Source organism: Uranotaenia lowii, chromosome 3 (genome assembly GCF_029784155.1).
Source record: "Uranotaenia lowii strain MFRU-FL chromosome 3, ASM2978415v1, whole genome shotgun sequence".
Taxonomy (NCBI): domain Eukaryota; kingdom Metazoa; phylum Arthropoda; class Insecta; order Diptera; family Culicidae; genus Uranotaenia; species Uranotaenia lowii.
Genome location: NC_073693.1, coordinates 360,173,729 through 360,194,132, shown reverse-complemented (window position 1 = coordinate 360,194,132; position 20,404 = coordinate 360,173,729). Strand labels below are relative to the sequence as shown.

General features: G+C 38.5%; 1 protein-coding gene and 3 long non-coding RNA genes across 4 annotated transcripts in view; 3 read left to right on the top strand and 1 right to left on the bottom strand.

The window, feature by feature from the left end:
- Positions 1–20,404, top strand: part of LOC129755141 (adipokinetic hormone/corazonin-related peptide receptor variant I-like) — a 294,680-nt gene that overhangs the window by 53,103 nt on the left and 221,173 nt on the right. The gene's annotated exons all lie outside the window — the stretch shown is intronic.
- LOC129755143 (uncharacterized) lies at positions 1,885–2,492 on the top strand. Its single transcript, XR_008739194.1, has 3 exons — positions 1,885–2,047; positions 2,115–2,285; positions 2,347–2,492. It is a non-coding gene; the product is annotated as an uncharacterized LOC129755143 (long non-coding RNA).
- On the top strand, positions 9,869–10,453 carry LOC129755144 (uncharacterized). The gene is made up of 3 exons (XR_008739195.1): positions 9,869–10,008; positions 10,076–10,246; positions 10,308–10,453. It is a non-coding gene; the product is annotated as an uncharacterized LOC129755144 (long non-coding RNA).
- On the bottom strand, positions 11,575–16,434 carry LOC129755145 (uncharacterized). Its single transcript, XR_008739196.1, has 3 exons — positions 16,246–16,434; positions 12,678–12,798; positions 11,575–11,864 (listed from the first exon to the last, which is right to left on the bottom strand). It is a non-coding gene; the product is annotated as an uncharacterized LOC129755145 (long non-coding RNA).

Here is a 20,404-nt window from a genome sequence, read left to right as displayed (position 1 = left end):
CAAATACGCCAACTTATGGCTACGAATGATGTTTTTCTACATTTTTGTTGCGGCAACCAAGCTTCTCTGTCATTTCTTAGGTGAAAATTTCAATAAAACGACATAAATTCTTAGAAACAGACGGAAAAACTAAGTATTTATGGCAAACCAGACTGCGCAGACTGATTAAATTTCAGCTTTTCTTTTTTTTCAATCGTCTGCCCCTTTGAATGACTAGAAATATTTTTTTAAATATTTCATTTAATCTTCACAAATTTCAATTAAAAACAATCATATCGAAATTGGGGCAGAATGCGCGCCATACCATGTGTTTTACGCTCAAATTTAGAATGCTGTTAACTTTTGAAAAACCCAAATAACAAAACAAAACGCCATTCGTTTTATTTGCTGACTCCTAAATTATGATACCAATGCATAATTATATCAAATGGAGTCTTTTTTCAAGTTTAAAATGTGCACCAATATTTGATTCGAAAAAATCATCTGCCGCCATATTTGCCGCGATATCAGCAAATAAATTGAATTTCGTTGCCTATTTAAAGGCGTTTTACCTATAAGGATATCAAAAAGTGTATTTCAAAAAGCGAAATTTTCGATTATTTTTATTTACATAGTATTCCGTCTCACGACATAACTTGACGAACATAATTCCTAAAATTCACTCGGTTCATAGCAACCGTTCTCCAATTTCTCGGGCACCCCACGTTCGCCAGATCACGCTCCACTTGGTCTAACCACCTCGCTCGTTGCGCCCCCGCTCGTCTTGTTCCTACCGGATTCGTAGCGAACACCTGTTTTGCAGGACAGTCGTCCGGCATTCTCGCAACATGTCCCGCCCAGCGTATCCGGCCAGCCTTCATCACCTTCTGGATACTGGGTTCGCCGTAGAGGCGCGCGAGCTCGTGGTTCATCCTTCGCCTCCACACTCCGTTCTCCTGTACGCCGCCAAAGATGGTTCTTAACACTCGTCGCTCGAATACTCCGAGTGTACGCAGGTCCTCCTCGAGCAATATCCATGTCTCGTGCCCGTAGAGAACAACCGGTCTAATGAGCGTCATATACAGGTTACACTTCGTGCGAGGGCTAAGTCTTCTCGACCGCAGTTGCTTGTGGAGTCCATAGTACACACTTAGAAAAATCCTAGGAGAATTACATGAAACAGCATGGGTAGAAGGGAATCGGGTATTTACATGTGTTAGAACTGGTTATTTCATGTAAACTTCCTTGACCTATGCAGTTTTTTCACACTAAAAAACCCGATGTCTTTGTACCCATGCTGTTTCATGTAAATTTCCCTAACTGCGTGGGTAGAAGGAAATCGGCTATTTACATGTGATAATGAGGTTGATTTCATGTAAAACTACTTGCAATGTCAAATACATCTCATGCTTTTCTTAACCGAAAGGAAATTTACATGTCCCTAATTGTTTACAGTAAATTCACATTTGATGCAATCTAATTGGAATCATGGATACCAAAATAGGTTTTTATGGCAGTTAAAATTTGATTATCGTCGTATTGATTTGTAATGTCTTTCAACGTCCCTTCATTTGATTTTAAACCTTTAATTATCTTGTGTGTGAACTGTGAATACCAAAAGGCATTCCAGTGCCTAATGGGGAAGTTGAAATTGAGTGGCCGTAGACTTTCAATTGAATTCATTAATTCGCACAGAAGGAAAAGTGACTTTCACGCAATGACATATATTCGTTGAGAAATTTCGAAGAAATATAAAACAACCAAATGTCGTTGCATTTGAATTTATTGAAAATAAATTGTTACAGTATGTTGGTTTTCAGTAAAATATAACAACATGTTCGAGATGAAGAAACATTACTGTATTATCAAAAATTGGAATACCACTGGACCGACAAGATCAACCAACACTCACGCGCTACACCAACTGTCATTACACCCATCAAGATCATTTCCGCCAAAACGTTCGACTCATGCAGACGAAGTGCCGCTAATTTGTCGTGAATAAAACCAGTGCTAGATTGTTCGGTGATCAAAATTCCTGCAAAGTGATTCCAACAATCGCACGACTGTAAGTAACGCAAATGAGATGAAATGAGACGACGCACTGTGCCCTAAAGAAATGTTTCATGTTTTAGGGTGTTTTAAGGGGACAAAGCGGAGACAGCCTATCTCCAATGATTCTAAGTCAAGGCTGAAGTACCACACACCGAGCGACTTTGACCACAAAACCCATTAAGCCGACAGAGCGGTAACCTCTGCTAAAAGAAGGCGAATTCTGGAATCCCAGTGTAGTACACCTACAACAGGTAACCTCCAGCTATTAGGAGGCATTATGCTAGAATTAACCTCACTCAATAATCTCTTCAGCATCCGGAAGCCTGAAAAGGCAGTTCAGTCGAACATTAAAATCAAACAGCACCTTGGCCAAAACACGGGTTCCAAATTGAACAAACATCGCCTGGTGGCGATAAGCAAAAAACATCGCATCAAGCTCGTTAGAGAGAAGATCCATCTAGAAGCTAACACCTCACAGGTAAAAGTCAATCTTCTTCTTACCTTCCCAATGAGTGATCAATTTGTTAAACATGCAGGGTAAACCAACGTCGCCCACCGGGGAAGAGTACACTTTCACGAAGCATCCACAGCAGATCCCTCATCCTCGCTAACTAGGTAACATTGCATTGGTATGAGATAGTCATTGCATGATTGCATTGTAAAAATGGATTTTATCAAACACAGGTGAACGTTGTGAGCTAGAGCAGCGTGATCAAGCACGGAAACTGGTGGACTCGAATAGTGCGAAAAAGGTCCTCGATAGAGGTAGGATGTGCATTGTTCACATATCATGATCTGCATGAAACTAACAAAATTCTCTTAGGGCCTTTTTTCTGAATCGGCTCTGACGCCCGTAGGAAACGCCTGAAGGGCGGCAACGTCATCACCTAGATTGCGTGGACACAATCAACTGTGGTAACCTCCTACCTTCTCTTGCGCCAGCGACGCCAGTGTTTACATGGAAGGCATATCTCCAGAGAGCAACTAAGCACGTGCGTGCATTACTGAAGGATTGTGAACGGAGCATGATCGGAGAGACACGATATTATCATCATCAATCCGCATCATCATGAAACGTTTTGCTCAGCCTTACGCATGAACGCATGGGATCGCATGTACCGAAGTCGAGCATGTATGCATGAAGGAGGACAGGAACGTAGGAAGTGACATAGCCGTGATTGAGTTGAGTGGAAGAGAGCCGTGCTAGTGTGAACGTGAGCATAGGGTTTGCACGCATCCTTCATTGATTCACACAGTGAGCTGACTGCATGTAGCCGTTTGAACCAGTATTCGAGACCGGGGCCCCGTCGACTGTGAGCAGAGTGAGCTGACTTGTTGGCAGCGGTACCAAGGAACAAACAGGTGCTTAGTTATAAGTAGAATCTATACATTAAGTCAATACAGTTTATGTTAGGATAATGCAACTTTCGCTCTGATGCTACTTTAAATTAAAAGATGCCTTGAGCATCATACCATGAAATTTGCTACGTGCCATTTTATTATTATGAGCTTATGGTTGAGCACACTTGAGTTTAAGCTGACATAGTCATCGATTGCCAGCTTGTCGATTCCCTTAAAATCATCGATCGCGTGATTATTCTGACAAAAAGCGATAGTGGCGAACTTGTAACATTGGCGCCCAACGAAATAAACCCACATAAGTTGAAATTACAATTAACGTTCTAGTTCTGTCAACGGTTAAAGTGCGTGGAAATTGTGTGACATGATGGATATCAACCACTTAGAAGATGATGAGCTTACTTTTGAGCTGGCACTGCGTGGAGTGAGGCCAAATTTAAGTGTACACCGATCAGTGAAACTTAAAAACCTGAAAACGATCCTCGACAAAGAAGCCAAGGAGAAGAACATCCCAACATCTTCAACGAATGTGATGTCAGATGTAGATAATATCTACAACTGCCAAGCAAAAATATCACCTATAGTTCACTTGGTAGAAACAGCTATTCGACAAAAATTATATTCGGATTTGAAAAAGTATCGCTCACGTTTGTTGCATTACCGCTTTCGTCTGGCTTTGATAAAGGACTCAATGATAACGACGAACGCTAACAAAACAATTTCAAAACTAGAGGCAGCACTGACAAGGATAGAAGAATGCTTACGACAACAACAACCTGCCAACGTAGGAGGGCGGCCAGGAGATCAGGATATTCTGCCCACGGAGAAGGAAACGTTAGATAGACTCAAACATTCAAATTTGCAGTCGAGCATAAAGGAGGTGGTGCAGCAACATGTACTGCTGGGTCAACAGCATAATAACAATCGAGCGGAACAACAAAGGAACCTTGTGCTACCGGAACAACAGGAACGGGAACAGCAAGGAAACCTCCCACAGCAGCGAGAACAACAAGAACTAATCCAAGAACAATTCCAACAACTGCAAGAGCCGCATCAATGGGATCGCCAACCGTGGACACAACAGCAACAACCGACAACACCAGCACCTTTGAATTCGTCACAACATCCCCTGCAAGCTGACCAAACTTTACACGCCCAGTTTCAAAATTTGATACGTCAGCAACAAGAGCAAATACAACAATTTGCCCAGTTACAAATGCAGTATGGACAACTTCAACAAAGCTTGGAAGAAGAGAAGCAAAGACGCTTCCAGCTCGAGCATGAAATTTCGATCCAAAGACAAGGTACGTATCAAAATTATTACGCCCACGATGCTGTAAGAAGAGGAGCTTTTGAACCGTATCCTAACGGGTTGACATCGCCGCTTAATGCCCATGCTGCCCAACAAAGCAGAATGGGAGATAATAGTAACCCAAGCAGATTTTCCCAACCACTACATAGATGGAAAATAGAAGAGTACGGAGGAGAAAACAACATCCAGAAGCTAGGCGAATTTCTTAACCAGATCAAAATGTACGCGGAAACCGAAGGCATGGATGACACCACGCTGCTGCGATCAGTTAAGCAACTGCTTAAAGGTCGCGCATTCGAATGGTACACCAGGACGTATCGCTATCTCCACACATGGGAAGCATTCAAATTGGAAATCAAAAAGGAATTCCTGCCACCATATTATTCGGAGATATTCAAACAAGATCTGTACCTAAGATTCCAGGGAGCCAACGAATCGTTCACTTCTTTCTACAGGGATTTGTTATCAATTTTCGAAATCATCGAACCTCCGATGCCAGAATCTGAGAAGCTATTCATCATAAAATCCCATTTGAATACCGAATTTGTGCCAATAGCAGCCGCGTCTCAGGTTACAACGGTGCAGCAACTAGTGAAAGTCTGTAAAGACTTTGAAGTATCCCGATCGTACGCCATGAAAAACCGACCATCAGCAATGTATCGTCCACCGTGGAACAAACCACTCCAACCTCAAAATACCAGGATAACCGGGATCAACTCGCCTGCTCAACAACTGCCATATCGCAACATTGGTCGACAACAAGTCAATATGTTAGAAAACAGTGTCATAGAACAGGAATCGGAGTTAGAACGAGAAGAATATCAGGAAAGAGAACTAACGCAACTAGAAACGGCAATGAATGCAGAGGAAGACGTGCTGACGATTACTGAGAACATCAACGCTCTACACTTGAGGCAAGGACCCTTCAACAGAAACCCAAGATACTCAGAGGACTCGACGAATACAAATGGTCAGAAAACGAAGATAACACTCACATGCTGGCAGTGCGAAACCCCAGGACATACTTACCTCATGTGCCAAAACCCAAGAACATTCGTATTCTGCTTCACCTGTGGCCGAAAGGGGTGCACAACAAGGAACTGTCAGAGTTGTCAAGCAAGATGGAGGCAGCTAGCACCAGAAAATCACCAGAGTTTTTCGGGAAACGGGAAAAGGGAGAGCCTTTAGAGGGGAAGGAGAACTCTTCCAACTCAAACAATATCCCCAACATCGCTGCTTTACCACACTTTCGAGAAATTGCATCACTTCTAATCAACCCCATCAATACGGACAACCGTCCATATGCAGAAGTCACCGTCCTAGGTCGAACTCTTCGAGGATTACTCGACAGTGGAGCTACGTGTTCATTGATTGGCGGGGAGCTAACAAAAATCTCAAATGATCTCGGTTTGACAAAATACCCGGTCAAAGGAGAAGTACGAACGGTTGACAACTCCCCTCATCAAGTATCCTACTTTGCATATCTACCAATAGCATACAACAACAAAACGCAAACCCTACCGGTTCTGTTCATCGAATCCATGCCAAAAGCCTTTATATTAGGCATGGACTTCTGGCAAGCGTTTGGCATTCGGGCAATGGTGTGTGGAGTAACAATTTCATCGAACGTTAACAAGGACATAGTGGACTCTCTTACTCCGACTGAAATCCAGGATCTTAAACAAACAATCTCGAAGTTTCCGACAATGCAAAACACCGGAAGACTAGGTCTGACAAACATATATCAGCATACAATTGACACCGGAAGTGCCGCGCCCTTCAAACAGAAATACTATCCCATGGCGAAGTTCGTGTTGGATGACCTAAACAAGGAGGTTGATCGTATGCTGAAATTGAAAGTAATAGAGGAAGCAATGTGTTGCCCGTGGAATAACGCAACAGTGGCCGTCAAGAAGAAAGATGGTTCTATGAGGCTTTGTCTCGACGCCAGAAAATTGAACTCAATAATCGTCCAGGAAGCCTATCCAATCCCACACATTGCATCTATAATGAACAACCTGAGTGGTTCCAAATTTCTCTCGTCTATAGATCTAGAATCTGCCTTCTGGCAAATACCTCTAGAGCCATCATCCAGACCAAAAACAGCTTTTACCATCCCACAGCGCGGTCACTATCAATTTAAAGTTGTACCATTTGGATTATCCACAGCAAGTCAAGCACTTTCCCGCGTCATGAATCACATTTTCATCGACTTGGAACCACGAGTTTTCGTCTATCTTGACGACCTTATCCTTGCCACAGAAACTTTCGAAGAGCATCTGGTCCATCTGAAGGAGATAGCACACAGATTAGGCAAAGCCGGATTAACCATCAACTCGGAGAAATCGATATTCTGCAGAAAATCTCTGAATTATCTTGGGTACGTTCTTGATGAGAAAGGCTGGCACGTGGATGACTCTAAAGTTGATGCGATCAGCAAATTCCCGACACCCTCGACCAAAAAAGAAGTCCAAAGGTTTATCGGCTTGTGTGGATGGTATCGACGCTTCATACGAAACTTTTCGGAGACAGCAGTTCCTCTTACAGAGCTTACGCGGGCAAAATCGAAGTTTAAATGGTCGGAAGATTGTGAGAAAGCTTTCCAAACTCTGAAGAATCAGCTAACCTCAGCACCTGTGCTAACCACGCCCGATTACTCAAAACCCTTTTCAGTTGCTTGTGATGCTAGTGACATGGCCATTGGTGCAGTACTTACACAAGAATCTAGCAAAGGAGAACAAGTCGTGTGCTACTTCTCGCAGAAATTGTCTCCCGCAGAGAGGAAGTATTCCGTGACCCAACGGGAATGCTTGGCCGTCATAAGATCTATAGAAAAGTTCAGAGGATATCTTGAAGGTACTCACTTCACAGTCTTCTGCGATCACTCCAGTCTTTTGTACCTGAAAACCATGAAAAATCCCACTCCACTACTGGCTCGATGGATCCTGAGGCTGAACGCGTACTCCTTCGATATAAAGTACAGAAAAGGAAGCGCAAACATAGTTCCGGACTGCTTGAGCCGAATTGAAATGATAAACAAGATCTCAGCGGTGATTGCGCCTTCTTCGACGGATTCATGGTATAATGAATTGTGGAAGAAAATCAGCATTGACAAGGATAGCTTCCCAGACTTCCGTATCGTGGCAGGATTTCTGTATAAACATTGTTCGATCGTTAATGAGGTTGGAGGACGAGCACATCGCTGGAAGAAAGTCGTTCCTGGACCGGAGAGACCGGAAATAATGCGAAGATTTCATGACATACCCACGGCAGCACACTTGGGATACGAAAGGACCTTTCAAAAGATACAACGAGACCATTACTGGCCGAACATGTCAGTAGACATTAAGAAATACATTAGAAGTTGTGAAATTTGTAAAGCCTCCAAAGCACCGAATTGCACCCTAACACCTACATTAGGCAACCCCAAACCTGCGAAACTACCCTGGGAGCTGATCTCGGTAGACTGGGTGGGACCCATGACCAGATCTCGAAAAGGTTTCAGCGTACTGCTCGTCGTGGTCGATTGGATCACAAAATTTGTAATTGTGGAACCCTTTCGATCTGCAAACGCGCAGCAAATGGTTAATTTTTTAGAAAACTACGTATTCTTACGCTTCTCGACCCCAAGAATCATCGTTTCCGACTCTGGATCCCAATTCTTGTCGCAGGTTTTCCAATCGTTCCTGAGAAGATACAGAGTAACACACATGAAGACAGCTTTTTACACTCCCATGTGTAATGCTGCAGAAAGGACGAATCGCACCCTAGTCACCTGTATAAGATCTCTATTAGACGTGGACCAACGTGACTGGGACCAGCACCTACAACAAATAGTGTGTGCAATAAACACGACCAAGCATGATACATTAGGCTGCAGTCCACACTATTGCAATTTCGGAAGAGACCACATCCTTTTTACAGAAGCTTATCCCATAGCGAGTCTCAACACGGTAGATGATCCAGCAAAAGCGCAAGGGTTGCGACTTGAAGTCATCAAGAACATCCAGGAGTTCGTTCTGAGTCGTATCAAGAAAGCCCACGAAAGCAGCAAACAACGTTACGACTTGCGGGCACGCAACCGAGAATTCGCCGAAGGAGACGTAGTGTGGAGACGATCATTCGAGCAATCTTCAGCCATAGATCATCGAACGAAGAAACTAGGACCCAAATTTATTCCCTGCATAGTGCGAAAAAAACAAGGTTCCAACAACTACCTATTAGAAGACATAAAGAGCGGAAAAACCGGAGTTTATCACGCCAAAGACATCAAGGAGGACTAAAATACCAGCTATGTACACAGTAAAACGTTAACCAAAAAGCTCAACGCCACGAAAATATGCTCCATAATTTAACTAGCAACCCGGTAACAGGTCCCGACCTGGCCAATTATGGTAGTAGCCAAAACAACTCACTCAATTAACCAGACTAGAACAAAGTTTCAACTACAGTTCCACTCAAAATTAAATTTTGCACCACGCACAAAACTGATCTAACTCATTTAAAATAACCTGCTCAACCTAAAATAAGCACTCCAAGAAGCACAGCATTTTCATACAGATTACATGAAACAAATCCTATCATGGATAGCAAAGTAGCCTAAAATCCAATCTCTAAAACCTGCAAAAATTCAATTAATTATAAGACTAAAAGCCAGTAGCCAAAATTAGTTTAAACCATACTGCGCAGCATGGAAACCAAATCTAATCTTGCTTTTATGTCACTATCGTTGTGAGAGCAAGCAAATCTTATGATCATTTAGTAAGTCTTGTATTGCATCGTCTTGCAAACTGTATTCGAGGTCCACCGATTGGAAGTTTTGTTGAATCAGTCAATATAAGTGAAGTTTTAAAACATAAGCGAAACTGCATTCGTATTCGTAGAAAACTGTATTTGAGGTCCATATTTGGAATTATTTGTCAAGTCAGTAATAGCCGATAAGCGAAGCACAGAAGAGGATAAAACAACATTAGCGAAATTTTCGGGAATTTGTTGATATTCCCGAAAATTTCTTTCGGGATAAAATCGGAGTTGTTACAGTATGTTGGTTTTCAGTAAAATATAACAACATGTTCGAGATGAAGAAACATTACTGTATTATCAAAAATTGGAATACCACTGGACCGACAAGATCAACCAACACTCACGCGCTACACCAACTGTCATTACACCCATCAAGATCATTTCCGCCAAAACGTTCGACTCATGCAGACGAAGTGCCGCTAATTTGTCGTGAATAAAACCAGTGCTAGATTGTTCGGTGATCAAAATTCCTGCAAAGTGATTCCAACAATCGCACGACTGTAAGTAACGCAAATGAGATGAAATGAGACGACGCACTGTGCCCTAAAGAAATGTTTCATGTTTTAGGGTGTTTTAAGGGGACAAAGCGGAGACAGCCTATCTCCAATGATTCTAAGTCAAGGCTGAAGTACCACACACCGAGCGACTTTGACCACAAAACCCATTAAGCCGACAGAGCGGTAACCTCTGCTAAAAGAAGGCGAATTCTGGAATCCCAGTGTAGTACACCTACAACAGGTAACCTCCAGCTATTAGGAGGCATTATGCTAGAATTAACCTCACTCAATAATCTCTTCAGCATCCGGAAGCCTGAAAAGGCAGTTCAGTCGAACATTAAAATCAAACAGCACCTTGGCCAAAACACGGGTTCCAAATTGAACAAACATCGCCTGGTGGCGATAAGCAAAAAACATCGCATCAAGCTCGTTAGAGAGAAGATCCATCTAGAAGCTAACACCTCACAGGTAAAAGTCAATCTTCTTCTTACCTTCCCAATGAGTGATCAATTTGTTAAACATGCAGGGTAAACCAACGTCGCCCACCGGGGAAGAGTACACTTTCACGAAGCATCCACAGCAGATCCCTCATCCTCGCTAACTAGGTAACATTGCATTGGTATGAGATAGTCATTGCATGATTGCATTGTAAAAATGGATTTTATCAAACACAGGTGAACGTTGTGAGCTAGAGCAGCGTGATCAAGCACGGAAACTGGTGGACTCGAATAGTGCGAAAAAGGTCCTCGATAGAGGTAGGATGTGCATTGTTCACATATCATGATCTGCATGAAACTAACAAAATTCTCTTAGGGCCTTTTTTCTGAATCGGCTCTGACGCCCGTAGGAAACGCCTGAAGGGCGGCAACGTCATCACCTAGATTGCGTGGACACAATCAACTGTGGTAACCTCCTACCTTCTCTTGCGCCAGCGACGCCAGTGTTTACATGGAAGGCATATCTCCAGAGAGCAACTAAGCACGTGCGTGCATTACTGAAGGATTGTGAACGGAGCATGATCGGAGAGACACGATATTATCATCATCAATCCGCATCATCATGAAACGTTTTGCTCAGCCTTACGCATGAACGCATGGGATCGCATGTACCGAAGTCGAGCATGTATGCATGAAGGAGGACAGGAACGTAGGAAGTGACATAGCCGTGATTGAGTTGAGTGGAAGAGAGCCGTGCTAGTGTGAACGTGAGCATAGGGTTTGCACGCATCCTTCATTGATTCACACAGTGAGCTGACTGCATGTAGCCGTTTGAACCAGTATTCGAGACCGGGGCCCCGTCGACTGTGAGCAGAGTGAGCTGACTTGTTGGCAGCGGTACCAAGGAACAAACAGGTGCTTAGTTATAAGTAGAATCTATACATTAAGTCAATACAGTTTATGTTAGGATAATGCAACTTTCGCTCTGATGCTACTTTAAATTAAAAGATGCCTTGAGCATCATACCATGAAATTTGCTACGTGCCATTTTATTATTATGAGCTTATGGTTGAGCACACTTGAGTTTAAGCTGACATAGTCATCGATTGCCAGCTTGTCGATTCCCTTAAAATCATCGATCGCGTGATTATTCTGACAAAAAGCGATAGTGGCGAACTTGTAACAAAATATCGAATGGTATAGTAATCCTATTAAACTTATTAATTTTGGTTTATTGTCCTTCACTTCTATAAACTGAACTTAGTTCTCAATATTTTTTTTTTGCGATTCGATGCTGACGGTCTTTTTAATAGCCTCACGAGTGCCAACAACACCAACATCATTCGTGCAAAGCAATTTAAGGTTGCTGTTGCTGTGCAGGCCACCGTTGATCCTGATTGTTTCTTTCTTGCAAACATAGATCTGTAAAATTTATAACTATTTTTAGTTTCGTGAAAAATGGAAGCTTTTATAATTTTATTGAATTTTGCAATGTGTTATCTTTAAAAGATATAAATTATGGAACTACTCTACTCGAAATTTCTTCTGTGCAAAAATACAACAAATGTTCAGCAATCTTGAAAATATCTAAACGAAAAAAGAAATTAAAATTCAAATACCAAAATTTACTGTTAAGCTCGTGAAAATGTAAAAATCTTATTTCGTCAATAATAAAAAAAAGCGACACATATTGGCTTTGTAAAACAAGATGGAATCGATGAAGAAAACTTTAAAGATGAAATTCGAACCGATCTCAGTGAAAACTTTTCAAAAATGATTTCATTTCGATTCTTCCTATATGAGAAACTTCCGCGGTGAAAATCACGTGAAACGGAATAAACACATTTGTAAGAGGTTTTAAACACTAGAAAAAATCATCTTTGAACTGTTCCCTATCTGTTTCACCATGTTATAAAGCTTGTTTCTGTTGCTTTTTTTTTCAAATAATTGACAAAATAATTTTTATTTTCACCTGAGGTGTACAGCGACCTCCAGTTGTTAATGTGTCGAAATATGAAGTATATTTGGATTCTAAAAGTGAAATTATAAATCTATACTAACACTGACATTGTAGTCCTCATAAGATAAGAAATTCGGGGATTTTATAACTTAATAACCTGAACAAAAATGCTAAGAAATTGACTTTCTGAATGTTAATTTGGGAATTGCTGGAAATTTCACTATTGCCTAATAGTTGTTAATGAAAAATGAAATTCAGGATGAATGTTTACTCACGATTCCAATGCCTTTTATGTCCGGGTAAAGGTTTGAGAGGTCTTTCCCATTCAAAGTTATATATTTTTTTCCTATATAGGTGGACAGAACCGGACGCAATGGTATCCAATTGAGTTGTAGTCTGAAAATAATAATATTTGATTAATAGCTTTTGATTTAAAATCAACCTAGCTAAAATTTGTTTTAAATAACACAGAACAACTAAGTAGTCAACCGTAAGCACTCACAAATTTCTGCATTTATTAGCTCAGAACAAATCTATAACAAATAAAATAAATTAAGTTTTTCGACGTCAAATTAAAATCGGAGATTGTAAGGTCACTGATACAGTTCAAGCAAAAAGAAATTCGCTGCATTTTTGCAGCATTTCTTTTTACTTTTCGACAGAAAAATGAGAATTTTTTGAAAAGATTTGTAATCGTTTTTGATAAAAATTCGTGCCGGAACCAAACAAAATCAACAAAGCTTTTGTTTCATAGATGAGGCATGCTCAGTAAAGTGAAACTTGTAAACTTATCTAATGTAAAACTCTCTCGAAGACTTAAAAAACAGTTTTAAGAATGATCATTCTAATGAAACTAAATTTGATACCTGCTCACTGGTCGGTGATTTAATCAGATAAATTTGACATTTGAGCGTTTTTTTCTTCTGTTTTTTACCCCTGGGATCACTGAAAATCAAAACTACCCTAACTAGTGTAGGATACAGATGAGCAAATTAGAAATATCAATGTAGAAAATGGATTTGATTGCTGATTCCTTTCTAAGCGTGCAATATGCGGGAGCCGCATGAGTGCCTGAGTGAAAATTAACGAATAACGGAAAAACGACCAACGAGCAACGACCAACGTACACAGTCAGTCTATTGACGAATTCCTTAGACGATAGACGTGTGTTGTGTTTCAGTGTCATGGTTTCACCGAATCCGACAATGGCGCAGTTGTGACTCCACGGATCAGGTGAGTATTGTGGAAAATGAAACGAAAAGAAAACCACGAGTAACTTATATCAAGAGAACGTACTAGAAAAAGGACTTCGATGAGAAGGCGGAGATCCTTGCAAACTAATTTTTATAGAAAAAAAGAAAGTAATTGAATTATGGGACTTCGATGGGAAGGCGAAGTTCCCGTTAAAAGTAAATAAATGGACTTCGATGGGAAGGCGAAGATCCAAAATTGATGAAAAAAAAAGAAAAAAAGAAAATTGCATTGAAAAAAAAATGATAAAGGACTTCGATGGGAAGGCGAAGATCCAAAATTGATAAATAAAAAAAAAGAAAAAGAAAATTGCTATGAAAAAAATGATACAGGACTTCGATGAGAAGGCGAAGATCCTGGTGAAAGTTAAAAAAATAATAAATAAAATGAATGATGGACTTCGATGGGAAGGCGAAGATCCAAAAAGTAAGATGAAAAAATATATTGTTATAGATTTTTATAAAGGGCTTCGATGGGAAGGCGAAGTTCTGAAAATACAAGAAAAAAAAAATGAAGTTTTTACAACAAAAACAATTTAAAAAAAAAACTATTAGAAAAAAAGTTACACGTGAGGATAACAAGTTTTGAAAAACAAGTAATAGTTCTGGAACTCCTAGCGAAGATAAACAATAAAAAAAAGAAAAAGAAAACTAAGTACTACACCCGACTGGTAGACTTCATTTGTTCAAGAATTCAAGCTGACAACTTAAAATTTGAAATATGACTAATTAGAAATAAGTATGGTATGGTGAGCATCAATTTGATGAAGCATTCTAAATGAATAACTCGATATTTGTTTTATTAGAATTCAGAATATTACTCTAATCTTCGCAAATAATATGATAATGTTAATTCGATGACGAACATACGTTTTATAAACACAATAAAGAGGAATCGTCAGAATTTATATCCGTGATATTGGGTTAAACTTAATAATATCTGAAATTTAATTCCAAACATAACGCATGAGTTGAGATTAAAATTTATATTATGTGTCTGAAAACCTCCATACTCATTCAGAAGCGTTAATCTGAAATTTGACACTGACCTAAATTTAAATAAGATTGTTGATAAACAAAAATATATTAATAATAATATCTTATAGAAAAAAAAGGATGGTTTCTATAAACATTGAATAAAATTCATTTTTTTAAAGGACGAATTAATTTCTTCATGTCTGACATGTAAATTTTAGTAATTGTTAAAGTTAATCGAATCTTGAAAGTCAGGAAGCACTTAGTTCGAAAGTCACATTTAAAAAGACTGAAATTTCAACATTGAATGATAGTCGGAGAAGGTTTGATAGTATAATTTTAATATGAGCCTTGAGTTCGAATCTGAGAAATAAATCAAAAATCGGAATGCGAGATCTGAAGTTTCACCTTGCAATCTGTTGTAGAATGCTTGTGATATCTAAGTCTGAATTAAAGATAAAGAGAGTAGGGACTTTAAAAAAATCTAAGCTAAGCAGATCCAAGATGTTGAGAATGATGAACAAACGTTATCAAAAAAAAGTAATGAATAGATGAACATTTCTAAATAATCTTGAAAAAAAAGTGTTTAGAAGTAAATTTAAGCACTTACTAAACATTGCCTGTTATTCCATACAAGGCTATTGGTAGAAATCATTAATTGAATTAATTAATTAAAAAATGATTTTCATGTCTGAATCTAAAGAGTAAACTTGAGATTTGAATACTACTCAGATCTGATGATTCTCTCTTGAGATCTAAGCCCGAACAAAAGAAATCAGAATTTGTAATAATTCCCTGAAATAATAATCTTAAGATTGAATTGAGATTATACTATTGATCCTGAACCTCCGTACTGAGAGGTTGCGTTTGAAAATTCTTAATATATCTGATGTGAAGTTCAGTAAATCTGAGGCTGAATTGTATGGGATGCAATTTAGTATGAATGGTAATCGCAAACTACGTCTCTAAGTTTGAGTACTGAATTCATGTCAGAAGGATTTGAAATATGAAGTCTAAGTCTGGATTTGTTATTCTAGACTGGAAGTCAAACATTGAATAAGATATTGAATCTGAGTCTGAGTAAGGTAACTTATTAAATAATATAGTATAAGAATACTCATGAAATATTTATATCAGAAACAAAATCTGAAATTTTATTCTGAGAACTGAATCTGAACTCAAAATGTGAGATCTTAATTTAAACTTTAAAGTCAATATTAATTTGAATTCACATACGGTGTTGAAGTTTAATAACTACATTTATCTTAACTCTAAGCTGCGTGTGAGGTCTAAAATGAAATTGAACTTTATTGAGGCCTCAATTGATGTCAGGAGTCCAAACCTTCATTATGGACAAAACTGAAGGTCTTAGTCTGGAGATGTGGATTGAGTTTGAAACTGAGTCAGTGAAATACTATCTGAAATTTAATCTTTAAAAATACAAAGTTTGATATGTGAATCTGAAACTCGCTATTAAAATCCATAATTTGGGATCGGAATACGAAACTTTGAAGTGTCGGATCTTATATTTGAATGTTAGCAGAAATGCATTCAGGGACCGGCTAGTTTCCCTTAGTTGAGTGCAATATAGTCTTGAGGAGATAATGCTCTTACCCACCTTTACATACCACTTCCTTTCTAGTAAACGTTGAAGAAAAAAAGTAAGAACAAGTTGTTCGGTACTTGTGGATAGGCACTCGTAGTCTTCGAATTGTTCCACTATATCGAAGAGAATCCATATCCTCCTGGTGAATTCGGTGTCCAGTTAAAATCTTTAAGCGTCCCGGTGCAGCTTAGTTTATTCCGTCTTCAGTATCATCAGTTGGCTGCTGCTTGATCCGTTAAGTGATGATAATCCGTCGCTAAATTTTAACCCGTTCGATTTGAATCTGCACGCTCTTTTTTTTAAACTCAAAATTAAGTAGTTTTGGTTCAAAACAGCACTTCAGTGGCTTCCCTCAACTTTGAGTTTGTATGGGCAATAGCAAAACTAAGTTCTAATAGGCATACTCAATACTAAGTTCGGCTGCCGAACTCGAATTAATCCTTTTTTTCGAGGGTAGCTTATTTTCAGGGAATTAAAGGATGATTAAAATTTGTTGTACCCGGATGTTGTTGTTCCGGTACAATGCATTGCAATTACAGAGCGGTAGAAAGTTTTGACACTTCCGGTCAAAGAAAACTTCCGGATGTTACTTCCTACGGGAAGTAAACAACATCTGGAAGTTTCCGGACATTCCAAGCCGCTAACCGTATGGTGACAATGACGGACAGAATTTTACGCTGACACGGTGAATATGCATTCCATTATGAAGTTCCTTCATAGTCTTCCGGTAATTGTTCCGGAACGACCAAATTTTGCGACGTGTTCGTTGATTGCTGTTCCGGTTCGAACTGAACTCGCTAAGTGTTTTCAGTCCAACAAAGAGAGTTCAATTTTTAGTTCATAAGGTCGAACTCAGCTTTGCTCCCTCGCCGTAGGAAAAAAAAGGATCAATTTTGAGTTCGCAGTTCGAACTCCATTTTGAACCATCGCAAGGAGGAAAAAGGGTACTTAACTTTAAGTTCATAGAATCGAACTATGTTTTGAACCTCGGTCGTACTTAATTTTGAGTTAAAATAAAAGAGCGTGTGCTTTTACTGATGTAAATATAAATACGTTACCTAATTCGCATTGGCTCTAGTCCAGTTTCAAAACAACACGTTACTTGCGTTACATTTTGAACCACACGCTACGGTGCAAACCTGTAGATGTGGCTTAATAAATAACTATCACAAAAATTATGGAAAATATTCAAAATTGATTCAATTTCTATCCAATGTAATACACAGTAATTTTAATTATAACACGTGTTGGTAAGTGGTGTAATCTGTTTGTAGCCAACAAAACTTATAATATGTGAGTATACATGAATAAATAAAAGATACTTTCAGAAGTTTATGACTGCGAATGGAGCAGTTTCCCGAGGCAAAAAAAGACTACTATTTATGAGCAGCTGAAAAATGATTGAAATTCAGTCATTGTGAAAAATTTAGTTTATGAAAATGTTTAACGAAAACGCATTGGATATCTTGCTTGAAAGTAGGTTGAATTCTTTAATAATACAATTAGATGCTATTATTTATCTTATGCATAGTGAGCTCCTATTTTTACACCTCCTTATACTTTTATTGGAGAGTAGGGGCAAGGGAGATTGTAGGATACAGATGAGCAAATTAGAAATATCAATGTAGAAAATGGATTTGATTGCTGATTCCTTTCTAAGCGTGCAATATGCGGGAGCCGCATGAGTGCCTGAGTGAAAATTAACGAATAACGGAAAAACGACCAACGAGCAACGACCAACGTACACAGTCAGTCTATTGACGAATTCCTTAGACGATAGACGTGTGTTGTGTTTCAGTGTCATGGTTTCACCGAATCCGACAACTAGTAAGTTTGACCCCTCAAACTTTGTCAGAAGTAGGGTACACGCTCCCTATTCAAAACTCAAAATTAAGTTTGGCTTAAGATCAAACCAGTTTCATTCTATGACTCAAAATTTACATCTATTTTTCTCTTGATTTGAGATCAAAATAAAGTTCAAGAACTCATAATCATCGAAGACTGGGAACAGTTCTACGGGTTTTGAGTACGCCTGTGAAGCTTTTCTTCTAGTTCTTAACTTTAATTTTGAAATGAGAAGCTTGCAAACAGCTTGAACATGAAACCCAATAGTCTCTGTACGAAAAATCCTTAGACAATAAATTTATGTGTCTTTCTTTAATGATTTTACAGCAGTTAAATATCAAAGAAATTAAGACACAAGAGGATTAACATAGAACGTTGAAATAAGTATCATTACTAAATATATACGGGGGAAAAATTTAGGAAAAATGTCAAATTTCCAATTGGTCTGATCAAATCATCGATCAATGTGCAGGAAAAAATTATGTTTCTACAGAATAATCATTATTGAAACTATATATAGTCTTTAGGAAAGTTTTGCACAGAACAGGTTCACTAATTTGATCAAACTGAGCATGCATTATCTAGAAAACAATCGTTTTGTTAATTTTGTTTGGCTCTGGCACGAGTTTTTATCTTAAACAATTACAACTATTTTCGAAAAATGTTCAGTATTTTGTCGAAAAGTAAAAAAAATCGGAATTTCTATTTGCACAATCACCTAAATATAAGTAACCAATTATATTCAAACAATAAATTTAGGTGCAATAGAATGCGTACCACCAGCATCTATAGTTTACTCAGGAAATAAATTAAACAAAATAACAAATACACTTATTTAACACTTATTTGAAAATTATAAGATTACAAGCCAAAACCGTAATTTGAGGAAGAGGGTTTAATCGTGTCTAAATTTGACAGAATTGTTGAACCCTACAAAAAGTAGGTCTTGTGCAGAAAATGTATATCACAATGCAGAAGGTAGGCCATTCAGATGCTTTAGGATGTGTTGGTAATAAAACTATGAATGGCTTGTATGATATCTTCCACAAAATGTTTTCATGTTAAGATATTTACCATTATTTTTTTAAATAATTTCATTTTAAGAAACAATTTTTTGAAAAAGTACTGTTCATGAGAATGCGAAGTACATAAACATAGTGATATACGAGATTGATCCATCAATAGAAAATTGGACTCTTCTCCAATACATGCAAACTCTTCTAGAAAGCCTACCTTTTATGTGTTTTTTCTATGCACTCGTCACATTTATGATGTGTATTTTATGATTTATTTGTAGATTTGATTTTTTATGCCACATCGTAGTTCACAAAAATTCATTAGGAATCCAGAAAAAGCTGAGAATCTGAGTCAACTAGGTAAGAAACACGAAAAAAAGGTGATTTATTAGAAGCTTTTGCACGGGACCATATGTGATTTTCATCGAGTAAGCAGTAAGCAGTTCTGTAGAATCAGCCTAATTTTGAATAAGAATCTGTTCTGTTTGTGTTGAACAAAGTGATACCATAAACTTTGGCATAGTTTATTTCATTCTGGAGTTTTCAGATTTTTAAAAAGAAACTACTCAGTTTGATGTGCATGATTAACAGAGGTTGCATTACCACCGTCAGTCCCATTGTTATGCGCTTAAAAGTTCATTGGCGTAGCCTTACGTGAATGAAAATGTTCCATACCAATTGACAAAGAATCGCAAGAACCTTTGCGGATGACTTCCGGCATTCCTGACTAATTTGGAGTTGACAAACGTCAATTCTAAGAAAACCAAAGGAGGATTTTTATTTTGATCTAAATCTCCATTGTAGAATTTTGAAGAAAAACTCTGGGATTGTTCTTAAATTGATCCAAGTTTTAGTGGAAATCTGTTTAAACACACTCACCTCCGGAATGTCGAGCTACAGTTTTTATGCAACCAATTTTTAATGTTTTTCAGCCTAAGATATATGCTCATACGTAGGGTCTCGTGTGTAATCGGCCATTCTGTCTAATCCTTCCGCAGTAATTTAATATATGTATTAGATTTCCCAATACCTGAGATTCTGAAAGGCAAAAATAATTTTAAAAATCTGAATATGACAAAATCTATTCCATCGAAAATTTACCTGTTTCTTTCAATTGCAGTAAATCGCTGTCACACACCTCAAACCACGGGGTTTGTTTGAATATATTGCTAAGTGCGAATGCTGAATTCAATATAGGAATATTTTTAATCCGAACGAAGTTATTTTACAGCAAAAGTATCACTCTAATTAAGAAAAAAGGAATCCTTTTCTTATTCTAATCTGGAAACATTTCATCCGGAACATCCAGA